Consider the following 16942-nt stretch of genomic DNA (forward strand, 5'->3'; position numbering starts at 1 on the left):
TGGCTAATTCACTTAATCTTTTGGAGCCTCAGTTTCTTCATCAGTAAAAAATGAAAGGATTAAACGATGATTTCTAAGGTCCTGATTCTATGAAAACAATAATAATTTAGACCAACCAAAGAGCACATGTGCCACGTAGGACCTTTCCCACTCTTCCCTCTGTTTAATGATCTCTACTACTTCAATTACTTTCTATTTCCTTTACACAGCAGTAGCATTTACTTATTTGTGTACATATTATAATGCTCTGAGAGAATTTAAGTTCTTTGAGGGCAAGAACTGTTTGATTCTTGTCTTTTTGTCCCCAATGTGCATCATAGGTGAAATGTGCTTAATATAGATTTGGAAAATTGAATTGAATAGAATTTGTGACTATGAGAAAAATAGTGAATTTCTGATAATGAATAAACTGGAAATTGGTCAACCTAATCACCTTAGGCTGCTATAAAATTATTACTTGCATTGTGTCTATTGTACCAAAGAGGGAGAAAAAAATAAGCTTTCTTAGCATTGAAATTATAACTTAATAAATTCAGTATACGGCCTCAGATGTTTTGAGTGCTTGAAAAATAGAGATCCATTTACTGGAATAACAAGAGGAAGCAAGTTCATGCTGGGACACCAGACTTTCTGATGAAAGATAATCCAGTCAGCTCAGATTGGAAGGGGAGTTAGGTCTTAACTCTACATTAAATCGATCTTCACAAAATCATTCTGGGTTCCCATTTGAAATCCTTTAGACCTCTGCTCATCTTTCTGTCTTAAAAAATGAGCTTCTGATATCTTGACTAAGCAGTTATCATAAATAGGAGGAAGGTCTGTCCTCCCTGGAGGGCAGGGACAGCTTCTTATTTTTGTCTTTACAATTCCAGCATCCAACACAGTGCCTGGCATAGAGAAACAATATCAGGTAGCATTTAAGCACATTAAGGTTTTCAAAGGATTTTCTATAAATTATGACATGTTGTTGTTAAGTCATTTGGATGTGGGAGAAACACACTCAAGTTTGTAGCAGGGTCTTGCCCCAAGAAGGAGATACTCAAACTCCATTCAATCTAGAAGTAAGAAAAGAATTTTATTTGAAGAAGAGGGGGTTTATGGTGGCATAATAGCTGGTGGAATAGTCGAGGAGTTAACCAGGTAGTCTTAGGACTGATAGATGAGCCCAGGGGATAGTAGAGTAGCCTCTTTGGAGCTGAAAGTATGGAGTGGCAGCTTCCACTGTAGAATGGCAGCTTCAACACCCTGTGGATCAGGGTAGGCTTATTTATTGGGGTTTAGTGGCAAAGCATCTCCTTTTCCAAACTCAAGTGGAAGCATGTTTTGGGGTTTGTTGCCACAGGGAATAAGGAGCATGCCTAGGTTCCATGTTCCTCCATTGTCTACCTTGTCATCATTTGTCAATGCAGAAGAGGTCTTGCTTCCCTTCTAGAGTGGAAACATGGCGGGAACTGGGGACGTGGGTATGAGGTACATTGGAGGACCACTAGAGGTAATTAATTATTTCTAAGAACACAAAGCTGATACCTAATATAGAATGTTGCAGGTCCAGTACACAGAATGGATAATTGAACAATCTACAATTCATGCTTGACTAATGCTGAAACTATAGGTTTTGCAGTTGCTGTTTAATGAGTGCTAACTAGTGAGAAATTCCAGATTTCAGAATATGAGGGTCTTGTTGCCTTACTTGTACTTACTCACACTTAGTAGGAGGGTCCATTGCCACCTCTTACTGCCCACTGTCAGCCCACATCATTTTTAGTTGTGTCTGACTCTTTATGACCCCATTTGGGGTTTTCTTGGCAAAGATACTGGAGTGACTTGTCATTTATTTCTCCATTTCATTGGACAGATGAGGAAATCGAAGCCTACAGGGATAAATGACTTGTCCAGGGTCATTCAGCTAGGAATACTCTGAGGCCAGATTTCTTCCCTATTCCAAATGCAGTGCTCTATCCACTGTACTACCTAGCTGCCCCAAGTTATCTCATAAAATGTGTTTAATGAATATCTGTGGAATCTAACAGAGTTAGACTGTTCAGAGATGAGAAGACTGGGAAGGGGGGGAGCATGGCCTGAAAGTTCTCTTTCAGTTGCTGAAGGATGGTCATATGGAGAAGAGATGAGACTTGTTCTGTTTGGCAGATCCAGGAATCTGAGGAGGAAACTGAATAACAATATTTGGGCTTGACTGCAGCAAGGAACATCCTAGCAATTGAAGCTACCCTAAAGTTGAAAGGACTGCCTTGGAGAATGGTGGACTCCCCCTTATATAAAAAGCCGGTGCCCCCTTATTGGGTAGGTAGTAAACGACATTCCTTTTCTGGCCCGCATTCATCTAGATGGTCACTTTTGCTCACATTCAAAGTACTCGATTACAATCTGGAGAGTCCTGAAGTGCCTCTTGTCTAAAGGGACAAGAAATCCATCTCTGAGCCTTCAGCTCTGGCCCAGAGTCTACTGGGCAGGCAAATCAGCCCTCTGCTTAAGTAGCCTTGTCAAAATATTGCATCGAGGTCGACTGTGATGAATGATTCTCTGCTAGGATCAACCAGGATGTAGAATTCTATTGATAAACATTTTTCTAACAAGTGGCATCATATGGAGTACCAGCCATTCCCATTTCCCTGAAAACATTTTTATTTTCCCATTGACTTTAAATTGCATTTTCCCCCAAAGAACTGTGAGAGACAATGTCAGTATAATTATGATCCCTAACGCATGTGTGAAATTACAAGGGCCGGGCAGAAAGAACTCAAGGTATTACATTTCTCCATCATTCCCCAGCAATGAAAGCATTTTTCCCCATCACCAAGTACTACCTCATATTTTCATTTTCCTAATTTTTTATTTTGTTTTTTTATTTTATTTTTTAAGGACCATCTTATCCTTTTTGGTTATTTTTTATCCCTTCTTTCATATTTTGTTCAGAACAAGCTAAGTGTTATTTCAGGATGGGGAGATGACATCCTGAACTATGTGCAGGGAGAAGCGGATAATGTACCTTTTTCTTCCTTGTCAGCTGATGTAGGAACTTGGAAATAGGCACCGCAAATCATTTGCAAAATGCCATAGAAGATACCTGCAAGTTACACTCCAGAAAAACCAGGGTTTGTCATTTATAATAGAGCTAGTGTCCAAGGTGCACTGACACAGAAATGTGCCTTTGAATCATTTCCTAGGACCTCTGTCTTCTCACGTAGCCATCACTCTAGTTCAACTCTCATCATTTCTCACATGGGCTATTGAGATTGCTTTTTTCTTTTTTTTCTTTTTAAACCCTCACCTTCCATTGTATATCAATACTGTGTATTGACAAGGGATAAATAATGGGGATTAAGTGACTTGCCCAGGGTCACATGGCTAGGAAGTGTCTGAGGCTTGATTTTTTTTCTTTTTAATTTGGAAATTTTTATTTAATTAAGAATATTTCTGAGGCTAGATTTGAACCTAAGACCTCTCATCTCTAGACCTAGCTCTCAATCTACAGAACCATGTGGCTGCTCCAGAGATTGCTTCTTAATGGATCTCCTGACCTCAAAGTTCTCCCCTCTCCAATTTATTCTCCACACAACTTCCAAAAGGATTTTCCTAAAGTCTTGGATTTTTGGGGTCACTGGCCTACTCAAGAAGCCACAGGAGCTTTTGATTCTCTTAGAGAGAGCATTCAGACTCCATTTTGGCATCCACATCCTTCCACAGTCGGGTTCTAGCCTAGCTTTCCACACAAGTCCCATCAATCTGCTCCATGCAGCACAGCAGTTTTCCTTTCAGAGAAACTGGCTTATTTGCCAGTCACTGAACTAGGCGTTCCCCTTTCTGACTCTGACTGAACAAGTCATCCCCTGTCTTTCTTTGCCTCTGTTTCTGAGAATAAAGTTTCTTTCAAGGCTCCAGTCAGTTGTCAAATCCGAGGAAAACTTTCCTTAATGAGCCTGCTATCATTACCAGGATGGGTGGAGTATTCAGGGAGGACCAGCACTTTCTGTGTGGCAGAGCTTGCCTCACGAGCCCTTTCCAGGCTGCTCATCTACTTTTCCTGTCCACCTTTCTCCCAACTCTCACCTGTGGCCATGGGAAACCCAACTTGGCAGAGAGGCTAAAGCAGGTAGAGGGGGTCTAATTGGTGGGTCTCCACCCCATTGGGGAGTTAGAGGATGTCTACTCCAATTCCACAGGAAGGTTTACCCCAGCACAATGGGTGGATGACAACAGTTTGGTCCTGTGGCCATGAAGGTGGCTCAAGCAAGCACTATGGAGTTGTTTAGAACTTGGTCACCTGCAGTAGAAGCTGAGGCCATCTAGTTCATCCCAGGCCATTGCCAGCCACATTGACTTTTGTCCTGTGGCTGGACATTGGCGAGTCTGGATGAGAGAGTGAGGCTGATGACTTTGTGCATCTCAGCCTAACTCACTGGCAAGTCATCACCTGGTGAAGTCATTGGTTCTCTTCAAAAAATGAAGGATGAACAACCACCATCGCCATCACCACTGTTGCTACTGCTCCTACCTCACTATGAAGTTGACAAAGTGCTTTACATATATGCCAATTCATTTGACTTTCATAACAGCCCTGTAGGGTAGGTGCTAATATTATGGCCAATTCACAGATGAGGAAACTGAGGTAGAGTGGTAAAGTGACTTTCCTTGGGTTAAATAACTAGAGAGTGACTGGGCAATGCATGCCATTGTGTCTGAATAGCATAGTCTCTGGAAAGTCTTTTTTTTTTTAATGGTTACCTTCTGTCTTGGAACTGATATGTCTTAGAACTGATTTAAGAATCTGTTCCAAGACAAAAGACTGGTAAAGGATGGGCAACTGGGGGTGCTGAGTGACTTGCCCAGGGTCATGCAGCTAGGAAGTGCAGTGTCTGAGTCCAGATTTGAACCCAGGTCCTACCACCAGGCTTAGTTCTCTGTTCACTGAGCCACTTAGCTGCCAGGAGCAGAGAAGAGACAAGGGAGCCAGAAGATCAATCAATGCAGTTAGTAGGACTGGATCTGTGTGCAAATCTCTTGATGAGGGAACTTCCTCTACTAGTACAGATTGGCACCTTTTCTGCAACTTTGAGAATTCCTGAGAGCAGTGGTGTCAAACTCATATAGAAAAAGGGGCCCTAACCTGTATGTTGGGATTCCTGATGGTCCCAGATTCACTTAGAAAATCACATTTATATAATTTCTTTTTAAAAATTAATATCTCACCCCATTAGAAGCAGATAAGAATTACATTTTGATCTTGCTCAGTCCCTACTCAGGAGTGTGGCAGACCACAAATGGTTTGACACGTTGAGTCTAGAACAGTTTAAGTAACTTCCTCGTGTCACCCAGTCAGTGTATATCAAAGGCAAGATTTGAACTCATATTTTTCTGGCCTTGAGATCAGTTCTTTATTCATACACTGTGTTGGTTCTCAAAATGCCGAAACAGGTCCTTTTAAACAAAGGACCACATCTGTCTGGCCTTGGAAAATGATTCCCTTCTATGACTGTTTTAATTTCAATACTGCCTTTTGCATATATGCAGCCATCATTTATGCTCTTGATGAAACCAATGATGCTGTGTGTGTGTCTGGAGTTTGAAATGAAATGAAGACAGAAGGGTCAACTTGGTGGCAGGGAAATAGGGAGTTACCATAGCAACTTCCTTGTCATATGACAAATCTGAGGAGGGTCATCATGCCCCTTCTGGAGGCCACTTAAGCTTTTCCAGTCTCACTATCAAACAGCAAATTCTTTAATGTGCTCAGTTCTGCGGAGGTAAGGGGGCCATTAAGAAGCTGGGTGTTACAGATGCTGCCCGGACACTCCACCAATGGTGGGCTCTCCACGCTGTAATTTCTTTTAGTAACTTCCATTTCCGGGATCAGTTGATTTCCAGTATTTACTTGATGATTGTTCTTCGGAGGGGGCTTATTTGCTTTATATAATTGTGTCTCCTTGGTTGCCTTGGCAACATAATACGCATTTTAAATTTAGAAACTCATTTATTTTCTGTCACTTTGCGTTCTACTGTTAAGGAGACAAGCTGTTTTCTGTTAAATAAAAAAAAATTTAAAAAGGATTCTATTATAATGGATGAATTGTCTGGTACTGCTCTTTGTCTCACTGGATGCTGGAGGTGAAGGGAGCAGGCAATAGGGACAGAAATTGAAACACTTAAAAATATATATGTGGGTGGGTTCGAAGCAGGAGATGTAAATCCAGGGAAGAATCGAGCTATCCATGGCATCTTTCTAATCATGGTGGTGGGGAAGGAGGTGCAGAATCAGGATGGATCCAGTCTCAAGAGATGTCCACATTGGCCTCTGTCAAAGACAGATGAGATTCCTTCTCAGTTGCCTCTACTCTTATCCTTTCCCCTCTCCCTCGGCTCAGGAAGAAGGTGAATAGAATTGAGGTCATCATCATAAAAATCCTCAATTCCAGAGGATTTATGATGAAACTTTACCCCTACTTCAGATATAGAGGAACTGAACTTTGGGTGTGGAATGAAGAATATGCAATTGGATGTGGTCAATGTACCCATTTTATTTCATCTAATTTTATTTCATGCTTCTTTACCATAAGAGAGGTATTTATTGCTGAGGGCAGGAGATAGTTGGGAAAGTACAACAGTATAAATACAAAAACAAAAAAAAAGCCTTCCCACAGGAACAAAGAAACAAAATCAATACAAACCATTTAAAAATAATTAAGTTGGTTTGTTGTTGTCCTTTGTACTTGAAGAGGACTGAAATGACATCACTATGTTGAGTCAAAGTACAGTGTGTCCTAGTGTGGCTGATCAGACCAATTTGAGCTCAGAACAACCAGGGCAGAAGTAGCCCATGTGAAAAAGAAAGAGAAAGAACTGATAAATAGAAATAAGCAATATATAGTCTTATTTATTTCAAATGATACCTTCTCTAATGGGGTCACAGGAAGAAGGAAGCGATGGATTTAGCTGACTATTTTAATGTAACAAACAAATCAATTAAATAATTTAAAATAGTTCTATGAACATTTGAGATAGAAATGTGTCTAAATTTGTGCATTTCAACATTTTTTGGAACTAAGGAAATTCTGCTTTGCTTAAAAAACATAGTACCTTCTTTGATGAGGGCACACCAGACTGGATGGTCCTGTGCCAGTGTCTCCCATGTCCCAGAATCAGTAGCAAAGTTCTTCAGAGAGAGCTTGAGAATGTTCTTTCCTGGTTTCTGCTGATATTCATGTGAGCACTTGCCTTGCTTGAAGTCTCTGTAAAATAGCCTGATAGGCACACATGTTTGGCATGCAAACAATGTGGCTAGCCTTTTGGAGTTGTGCTCTCTGTAGTAGAGGTTAAATGCTTGACAGTTCAGATCAAGAAAGGACTCCAGTGTCTGCTACCTCATCTTGCCAGATGATCTTCAGAATCTTTCTAAAACAATTTTAATAGAAGTGACTCAATTTCCTGTCATGGAGCTGGTAGTGTGTCCAGATTTCACAGGCATATAAAAATGAGGTTGGCACAATGGTTCTGTAGACCTTCAGTTTGGTAGGCAGTCTAAAAATTCTTCTTTCACATTTTCCTTTGGAGCCTCCCAAACACTGAGCTGGGTCAACATTTTGTACATCAACCTCATTATCGATGTGTACATCCTTGGAAAGTATTCCACCAAAGTAAATGAATTTATCCACAACATTCAAAATTCCTCCATTTGCTGTAATTGATGGTTCCATGTATGGATGGTGCAATGCTGCCTGGTAGAGAACCTATGAATTTTTTGTTTGTTTTATATTTTGTTAATCCAAAATATTACTTCATTTTATTTATCCATTTCTTATAATTTTTAAAATGTTTATTATTTACTTTTTAGATTTATTTTTATTGTCATACAAATCATGCTTCCGTATCAGTCATTGTTGTAAGAACACACTCATACATCACCAAAACCCCAAAATATAACCATAAATAAACTGATGTGAAAGACAGCTCCAATCATTCTTTTTCTCGAGGTAGATAGTTTTCCCCATCATAGGTCTTTCAGGATTGTCCCAGATCATTGCATTGAGAGTAGCCAAGTTTTCAAAGATAACCATCACACAATATTGCTGTTATTGTGTACAATGTCTCCCAATTGTTTATTTTGCTTTGCATCAGTTCCTGTTGATCTTTCCAGCTTTTTCTGAAATCATCTTGCTTATCATTTCTTATAGCTTGTACCACAATTTGTTAGTCATTCCCTAATTGATGGAAATCTCCTCCATTTCCAATTCCAAATATTTTTGTACAAGTAGGTTCTATACCCCTTTTTTATTATTCCAGATCAAAGGGTTTGCAGTTTTATAGCCCATTGGGCACAACTCCAAATTGATCTCTGGAATGATTGGATAAGTTCACAAATCCACCAACAATGCATTAATGTCTCAATTTTGCCTCATCCCCTCCAACATTTGCCACTTTCCTTTATTGCCATATTGGTCAATCTGAAAGGTGGGAGGTGGTACCTCAAAGTTGTTTTAATTTGCATTTCTCTAATCAAGAGTAATTTAGAACATTTTTCAAATGATTATTGATGGCTTTGATTTCTTTATCTGAAAATTGCTTGTTTATATATCCTTTGACCATTTATCAACTGAGTAATAGCATATTTTCTAATAAATTTGACTTAGTTCTTCATAAATTTAGAAAATTAGATTTTTATCAGAGATTTTTTCCCAATCCATTGTTTCCCTTCTAATCTTGCCTTGCTTGTACAAAACCCTTTTAATTTATATAATCAAAATTATCCATTTTACATATCACAATACTCTCTATCTCTTGTTTGGTCACAAATCCTTCCCTTCTCCAAAGATATTCCAAGTAAACTATTTTGCATTTCCCTAATTAAGTTGTAGTATCACTTTTTATTTCTATATAATATATCCATTTTGACCTTATCTCGGTAAAGGGTGAGGGATATTGATCTATTTGTAACTTCTGTCATACTGTTTTCCAATTTTCCCAGCAGGTTTTGTTAAAAAGTGAGTTCTTATTCTAAGAGCTGGGATATTTGAGTTTATCACACTAGGTTGCTAAGGCCATTTTCCCCTAGTATATTATGTATCTAATCTACTCCATTGATCTACCAATTCTATTTCTTAGCTAGCACCAGATTGTTGTGATGATTTCTGCTATAGTACAATTTGAGATCTGTACCGCTAGGCCACCTTCCTTCACATTTTCCCTTCACATTTTCCCCTCATTAGTTCTTTAACCTTTTGTTCTTCCAGATAAAATTTGTTATTATTTTTCTAGTTCTATAAAATAGTTATTTGGTAGTTTGATTAATAAGGCACTGAATAAATAAATTTAGATAGGATTGCCATTTTTCTTATGTTAGCTCAGTCTGCCCATTAGCAGCAACTAGTATTTTTTCAGTTTTTTAGAACTGACTTTGTGTGAAAATATTTGTAATTGTGTTCATATAATTATCATGTTTTCCTTGGCAAGTAGATTCACAGGTATTTTATGTTGTATAGAGTGATTTTGAATGGAATCTCTATTTCTTTTGTTGCTGGACTTTGTTGGTAATGTATAAAACTGATTATAATTTGTGTGATTTATTTTGTATCCTGCAAATTTACTAAAGTTATTAATTATTTTAACAAGTTTTTTAGTTGATTCTTTAAGATTCTCTAGGTATACCATCATATCATGTGCAAAGAGTGATGGGTTAGTTTCCTTATTGCCTATTTTAATCCCTTCAAATTTCTTTTTCTTCTCTATTTGTTAAAACTAGCACATCTAGTACAATATTAAATAACAGAGGTGATGATGGGCATCCTTACTTTACTCCTGATCTTACTGGGAAGGCTTCTAACTTGCTCTATTGCAAATGATACTTCCTTAAGGTTTAGGTAAATATTACTTATCATTGTAAGTAACAAGCCATTTATTTCTATGCTTTCTAGTGTTTCTAATAAGAATGGGTGTTGTATTTTGTTGAAGGCTTTTTCTGCATCTATTGAGATTATCATGTTATTCCTGTTAGTTTGGTTACTGATATGGTCAATTATATGGATAATTTCCCCAATATTAAACCATCCTTGCATTCTTGTTATAAATCTCACCTGGTCATAGTGAATGATCCTTATGATATGTTGCTGTAGTCTCCTTGCTAGTATTTTATTAAAAAAATTTGCATCTAAATTCATTAATGAAATTGGTTCGTATTTTTCTTTCTCTGTTTTTGCTCTTCTTGGCTTAGATAACAATGCCATGTTTGTCTCATAAAAATAATTTGGTAGGATTCCTTCTCTGTCTATTTTTCCAAAAAAATGTATGTAGTATTGAGTCTGTTCTTTAAATTTTTGATAGAATTCACTTGTGAATCCATCTGGCACTTGGGATTTTTTTCTTATGGAGTTCATTGATGCCTTTTTCAATTCCTTTTTCTGAGATGGGATTATTTAAGGATTCTATCTCCTCTTTTGTTAAGATTTTGTTAAGCAATCTGTATTTTTGTAAATATTCATCCACTTAATTTAGATTGTCAGGTTTATTGGCACATAATTGGACAAAGTAGCTCCTAATGATTGCTTTAATTTCCTCTTCCTTGGTGGTGAATTCACTTTTATCATTTTTGATACTGATTATTTGATTTTTTCTTTATTTTTAAAAAATCAAATTAACCAATTCTTTGTCTTTTTTATTTATTCCACCCCCCCTGCCCCACAAAAAACAACTCCTAGTCTTATAGAACCTATGTTTTCTTGGTATTAAATCATCTGACCAAAATTAGCAGAAGCAGCAGTGAATTGATCCATTCTCTGTTTCACCTCAGTAGCAGAGGCTGCATTGAGTGTACAATCATCTGGGAACAGAAAATTGTGCATTAATTCTCCCTCCACTTTAGTTCTGGCTAATAGCCTTTCCAAATTAAATAATTTACCATCAGTGCAATCACTGACCATGATGCCATTTTCATTATCATTGAAGGCATTTGTCATCACTGAAAACATCATGCTAAAAAGCATTGTGAAACTAGCAGACAGACCTGCTTCACTACAATTAAATAGACAACCCTAGGAAACAAAGTCCTAATCAATCAATCACTAACAAATATTTATTTATTGTCTACTGTGTGCCAGACACTGAGGATAGAAACACAATAATGGAATATTCTCTGCTTTCAGAAAGTGCACAAAATGAAGCAGGAATGGCGAACCAGGCATCAAGATAACCATCTGATTGTCTGTGATTTGACCCCTCCATGGCACTTCTTCTCTGCTGTCATCCATATCCTAAAGCAAACATACTCTTGACTTAATTGGAGACTGAAGACATCCCTAGGACAGGGTGGGACAGGCCAAAAGGTAGGAATTCATTAGGTAGGAATGTTGAAGTTCATCATGTTTTCTTCCCTGTTTACTCTGTAGAAATCATTTGGTTTACAGTTTAAATCACTGGCTGTCAGACTTGGAAGATTTTTTTTCCCATTTTTCTATTATATATTATATAAGGATTTTATACATTTATTTAAATATTTTATTTTACCAATTACATGTAATAACAATTTTCAACATAGAGTTTCCAAAATTGTAAGATCCAAATCGGATCCTTACCCCACTTTCTTTCCTCCTACCTGAGATGGTAAGCAATTTGATCTAAATTATACATATATTATCCAGCAAAACACAGTCTGGAAGGGATTTTAGATCAATTGGTCTTACCCCATTTGGGGGGGGGTCTTAATTTTATGGAAAGAGTCCTAGATTTGGAAATAGATAACCAGATTCATATCCTGCCTTGGATTCCTTAGTGTTGATGTGACTTTGGGCAATTGTCTTCATTTCCCTGAGTCTCAATTTCCTCATTCTACAAAATGAGACTGTTGGACTTTTTCAATTCCTTCCAGTCTCACAAATGTGCATATATGTATAAAGAAACTGAGACTTAGAAATGAAATGACTTATTCAAAGTCACACAGCTAATTAAGAAGAGCTAGGAGTAAGAACTGAGTTTCTCCTAACTTCAAGTTTGGTGCTCTTTCCTTCGTTAAGTAGTGTTTCCTATTAATTCTTTTTTGATGACTTGAACATGACATAATGAATTGAATCAGGTGCTTACAAATGGAACTTAGTGCCCTGAAATGATCATCATATCTTTTGCCAGTCCTATCTAGTTATGAGTAGTAGTACACTGGAGTATACTGGAAGAAGCTGGCTCAGCAGAGTGTTGTGATTGATTTTCTCAAAGTGAATTGGTGTCTTTCATGCATTCCCATTGAACTTCATGCTAGGATGGGTAGACTCCTGAAGAGAAAGCTGTCCCAATGGACAGCATACCACTTATCACAGTGCCTGGTCCATAGCAGGCACTTAATAAATCTTTGTCAAAAGATTGATTCAAGAATAGTGCCAGCAGTGGACTGTAGGACTGTCATCTGAGAAGCAATCTTACTTCTCATCATCACAAGATAGATGATCAATAATGATTCTGGAGGGCAACATAGATGCTACTTTTCTGTTTTTGTATAGTGGTGAGATTGTTAGATCCAAAGTGCAAAAAAGTGGGTTCAAAAATCTGTCCTGGCCATTATATTACTAAGTCACTTACTCTCCTCATATAAAAAAAAAGACTTATTCTAGGTGACTTTTGGCTATAAATTTATTATCACAGGAATACTTAGTCCATGCCTTTGCCATAAGAAATAGATTGAAGCACTGGTTGTCACTCTTTTTCTCCTTCAAAATGAGGAGGCATGGGTTCCTGGACTGTATATAGTGATAATCCCTCGGTGACAGAGAATGACTATTGTCTTTGTGCATTATCATCTATTGATGTACCCTCATGTGGCTTTGAAGTCCAAAGCCTGAGGCTCAAAGTTTGTGGCACATGGGGCATGGGACTCCAGTTGTTACGGGAGGTGCGGTTGTGGCCTGGTGTCAGCGTTCCTAGACTGTAGGTAACTGAAAATAGGGGAGGGGTTGGACTGGTTGAGTTGTAGTTTTACGGAGTAACTATCTAATATGAAGCTGTTGTGACAATTTTAGATGGATGGCAGAAAGGAGAAAAAACATATTTTAATCAATTTCTAATGGGAATACTTCAAAGTAGGAGTCATTCTTAGAAGGAGTTGGAGAATTCTCTTTCATCTTGTCATTTTTTTTTTGGTGAGCCTAGGTTAGAAAATTCAATAAATGAAGATGCTGTTTAGCTTCCTAGTCATAGCCCCAAAGATTAAAATGACTGTATTATTCACAAAGAGACAAAGATGCATATGTTTTATTATGTAATATGCTGGACCTGATCCTTTTTTGAGGTTCTGTAGAAATAAAGGAGCCTAGATTGAGCAGAAAATGAATGTAAAATATTAATGTTGCTTTTATATAAAAAGAATCTGAGAGATTTCATTTTAAGAGACAAAATAACAGCTTAGCTCAAATGATTCAGGAAAGTGAGTTAAAAATGGGCTTAATGACCCTGTGTAAAGAATGAGTGAGGAGGTCATCACCAAAAGACCCACTTCCTTCTGACCTGCTAGTTTGAAGACTTTTTTTTATATTTATTTCAATTTATTTTACATGATTATCTTTCTGGCTAACCTGAAATGGCATTGGACATCTACACTTTTATAAAAATTCTTTTTTTTTCAAGTGCAGATTATGAGGTACATCTTTAGCTCCATGGTTTCTGAGTGACTTACTGCTGTGTGCTCTACTCAATTACAAGTGATTAAAACCATTTAAGACCCAATCCTTTATCCTTATGGAGTAGGAATTACTATTGAAGAGAATTAGTTCCCTACAGAGGGGGGATGATCATTTGTAACACATTATTCTGTACTTCCCAATAGGCTGTCTCCATGCCTTTGTTCAGGATGTCTTCCAAACTTGGGATGCTCACCCTCCTCATTTCCATCTTTAAGAACACCTAGTTTTCTTTAAACCACACCTCAATTACTACCTCCTACACCAAGCCTTTCATGACCCCTCCAGTTGGATTCTGCCTTATAACAGGATGTGCTCTACCATTTATAATACTAAGGGACCCAGGTAGCTCTTTAAGATTCTAAATGCCAATTTGGAACTATGCCCAAAGGGCTTTAAAAGACAAGGAGTGTCCTTTGATCCATCCATAGAACTGCTGGGTTTATACCCCCAAAGAGATAATAAGGAAAATGTACAAGAATATTCATAGCTGTACTCTTTGTGATGGCAAAAATTAGAAAATGAGGGGATGCCCTTCAATTGGGGAATGGCTGAACACATTGTAGTATGGGAGGGTGATGGAATACTATTGTGCTCAAAGAAACAATGAACTGGAGGAATTCTATGTGAACTGGAATGACCTCCAGGAAGTGATGCAGAGTGAAAGGAGCAGAACCAGGAGAACATTATATACAGAGACTGATAGATACACTGTGGTACATTCAATTGTGATGGACTTCTCTATGAGTAGCAATGCAATGATCCAGGACAATTTTGAAGGACTTATGAGAAAGAATATTATCTACATTCAGAGAAAGAACTGTGGGAGTAGAAACACAGAAGAAAAACAACTGCTTGATCACATGGTTCAATGGGGATATGATTGGGGTTATAGACCTTAAATGATCAACCTAGTGCAAATATCAATAATATGGAAATAGGTGTTAATCAAGGACTCATGTAAAATCCAGTGGAATTGCATGTTGGCTGTGGGAGGGAGTGGGGGGAAGGGAGGGAAAGAACATGATTTTTGTAATCCTGGAAAAATACTCTAAATTAATCAATTAAATAAAATTTTAAAAAGATTCTAAATGCCAAATCAGAATTGATTTTTTAAAAAGGATTAATAGAGGGAGTTTCCTCACTGAAAGTTTCATTTCACAATGAAGAAATACCTCTGGATTTCATTTTACTCCACACAAGTTGTATCCCTGTAGTCAAAATATACAGGCTTGGCAACTGTTCATTTTTTTCCTTTGAATCTTCAGCACCTAGGACAGTGGCTGGCACACAATAGATGGTTACTAAGTGCTTGTTGAATGGAATTGAAGGAATTATGTTAATCTAGTGAGGGAATCACTAAAACACACTCTTTGACAATTGTTAGCTTTTCCAGCTGCCCATAATGGAAGACAAATAGTGTATAGGATGAGGAAAGTGAGGCCAGTGATTTAGAGATGATATTAAGATGCCTGAATTGAGCTCTTTGTGCTTTCAGTACAAGATAGAATGAACATCTTGTGGATTATACTTGATAAACAACACAGTAAAAGACTTCTGGACTTTTCCACCATGTTCCAGCAGACTTCTGTCCCTAGAATATCCCTCTGCTCCTGCAGTTCCCTACTCTGATTAGTGACTTCCTTCTGGAGTTTCCATTTTGAGAAAATGTCCGAGCCAGCCAGTTTTACTCTTTTACTCCCTTCTATGCTCTACTCCTAATTATCTAAGCTTCTTTCATGTGGGCACCTTTTTGAGCCTCTTTTTATAGATTGTCTTCTTTATTAGAATGTAATCCTCAGGGCAAGGACTTTCTTTTTTCTTGTATTTGTATTTACAGCCTTCATTCAGAGCCTGGCCTTGATAGACATAGCATATGCTAAATACATGCTTGTTAATTTTGCATGGTTTGAGTTATGCAAAAATTAACATGACAATCTTTGTCATTTTTCATTTATTCATTTTTACAATTTATTTATTTTATTTATTCATTTTGTAGAGTCCACTCATTTTCTGCTGAGGATCAAGATTTGTACTTCATTCAATGAATACTACTAAGTACCCATAAAGTACACAGAAGTATACATACCCCTTGTCATTAGGGGATGCATTCAAGTAAGTCTTATCCTTCAGTTCCTGGCTCCTTCGATTAAATCAGAGCAAATCCTTGCTTCCAGAAATAGCTTCCAGGACTCCTTACCGCTCCAGCCAAAGTGGTCTCATTGTAGACATTCTACAGATTTTGCAGGTAGGCTCCCAGCCTCAGTATTTTGGATCAGTCTATGATCAATCAACAAATGATGATTAGGCATCTGCCATGTGCCAGGCATTGTGCTAAGTGTTGTAGATGCAAGGATGAAAAATGACACACTCTTTATTCCTCATTTCAAATGGGGTGATGGGAAATGCACATAAACTACACAGATAATGAATAGAAAGTTGACAAATACAAAAATATAGAAAGCTGTTAAAATCAAAGTGATTTGGAGGGCACAGGTAGTCCAGATGATTTCAGGACAGGCATTATGCAGAGGATAACTCCTGAGCTGCATCTAAAGGAAGGATGGAATTCCAAGATGTATAGATATGAAGGAAATACCTTCTAGGAAAGGGGGAGAGAAATAGGATAAAGGCATGAAGAAGGGAGATTGGGTGTCATACATGAGGATCACAGATTTAAATCTGGAAGAGACCTTAGAATAACTTCTTAATTTTAAAGATGAGGAAACACACTGGGTTTAACTGACTTGATTAAGGTCTCACAAGTGATTTTGCCACACTAGGTTTTCTCTCACCTTTGTTCATGTTGTTTTCCTTACTTCACATGCCCAAGGTGCCATAGTACAATGGGGATCACATGTTTTAGTTACAATCTCACTTTCTACAGGAAGTCAGGAAAACAGTATTAAATGACTTGTCCAGAGTGACATAGATAGTCAGTGTCTGAGGTCAGATTTGTACTCAAGAAGATGAGTTTTGTTTTGGCTCCAGGCCTGGCATTGGATCCACACTGTGTCACCTAGTTGTCATAGTATTCTCTTGAGGGAAGACCACATATTCAAAGGAGCTGACAAAGGGTGGGGGTCAAGGATCTAGAAGGAACTCCTGTGTAGGGGGTATGGGGATAAAGTCCTAAGAGTCATAGGACAGCTGGGGGGGGAATGATGGCTATTTTGGGTCCATCCCCAATATGGATGTCTCTAGAAGGAACTCATCAATGGAAAAAGGGGCTGGTATGGAGATTCAGAATGAGGCTAGAGGTTCTATTCCATCTCAAA

The 16942-nt window shown here is 37.9% G+C and overlaps 1 long non-coding RNA gene across 2 annotated transcripts in view; it reads left to right on the forward strand.

Moving 5' to 3' along the window:
* Positions 1-15844, forward strand: part of LOC103096711 (uncharacterized) — a 40316-nt gene extending 24472 nt beyond the window's left edge. For both annotated transcript variants that reach the window (XR_001624469.2, XR_472057.3), the window contains 2 exons: positions 11148-11327; positions 15664-15844. This is a non-coding gene — a long non-coding RNA (uncharacterized LOC103096711). The remainder of the gene's footprint in view (positions 1-11147; positions 11328-15663) is intronic.
* Positions 15845-16942: the final 1098 nt, after the last annotated feature.

The sequence above is a fragment of the Monodelphis domestica genome, chromosome 8, assembly GCF_027887165.1.
Source record: "Monodelphis domestica isolate mMonDom1 chromosome 8, mMonDom1.pri, whole genome shotgun sequence".
Lineage (NCBI taxonomy): Eukaryota > Metazoa > Chordata > Mammalia > Didelphimorphia > Didelphidae > Monodelphis > Monodelphis domestica.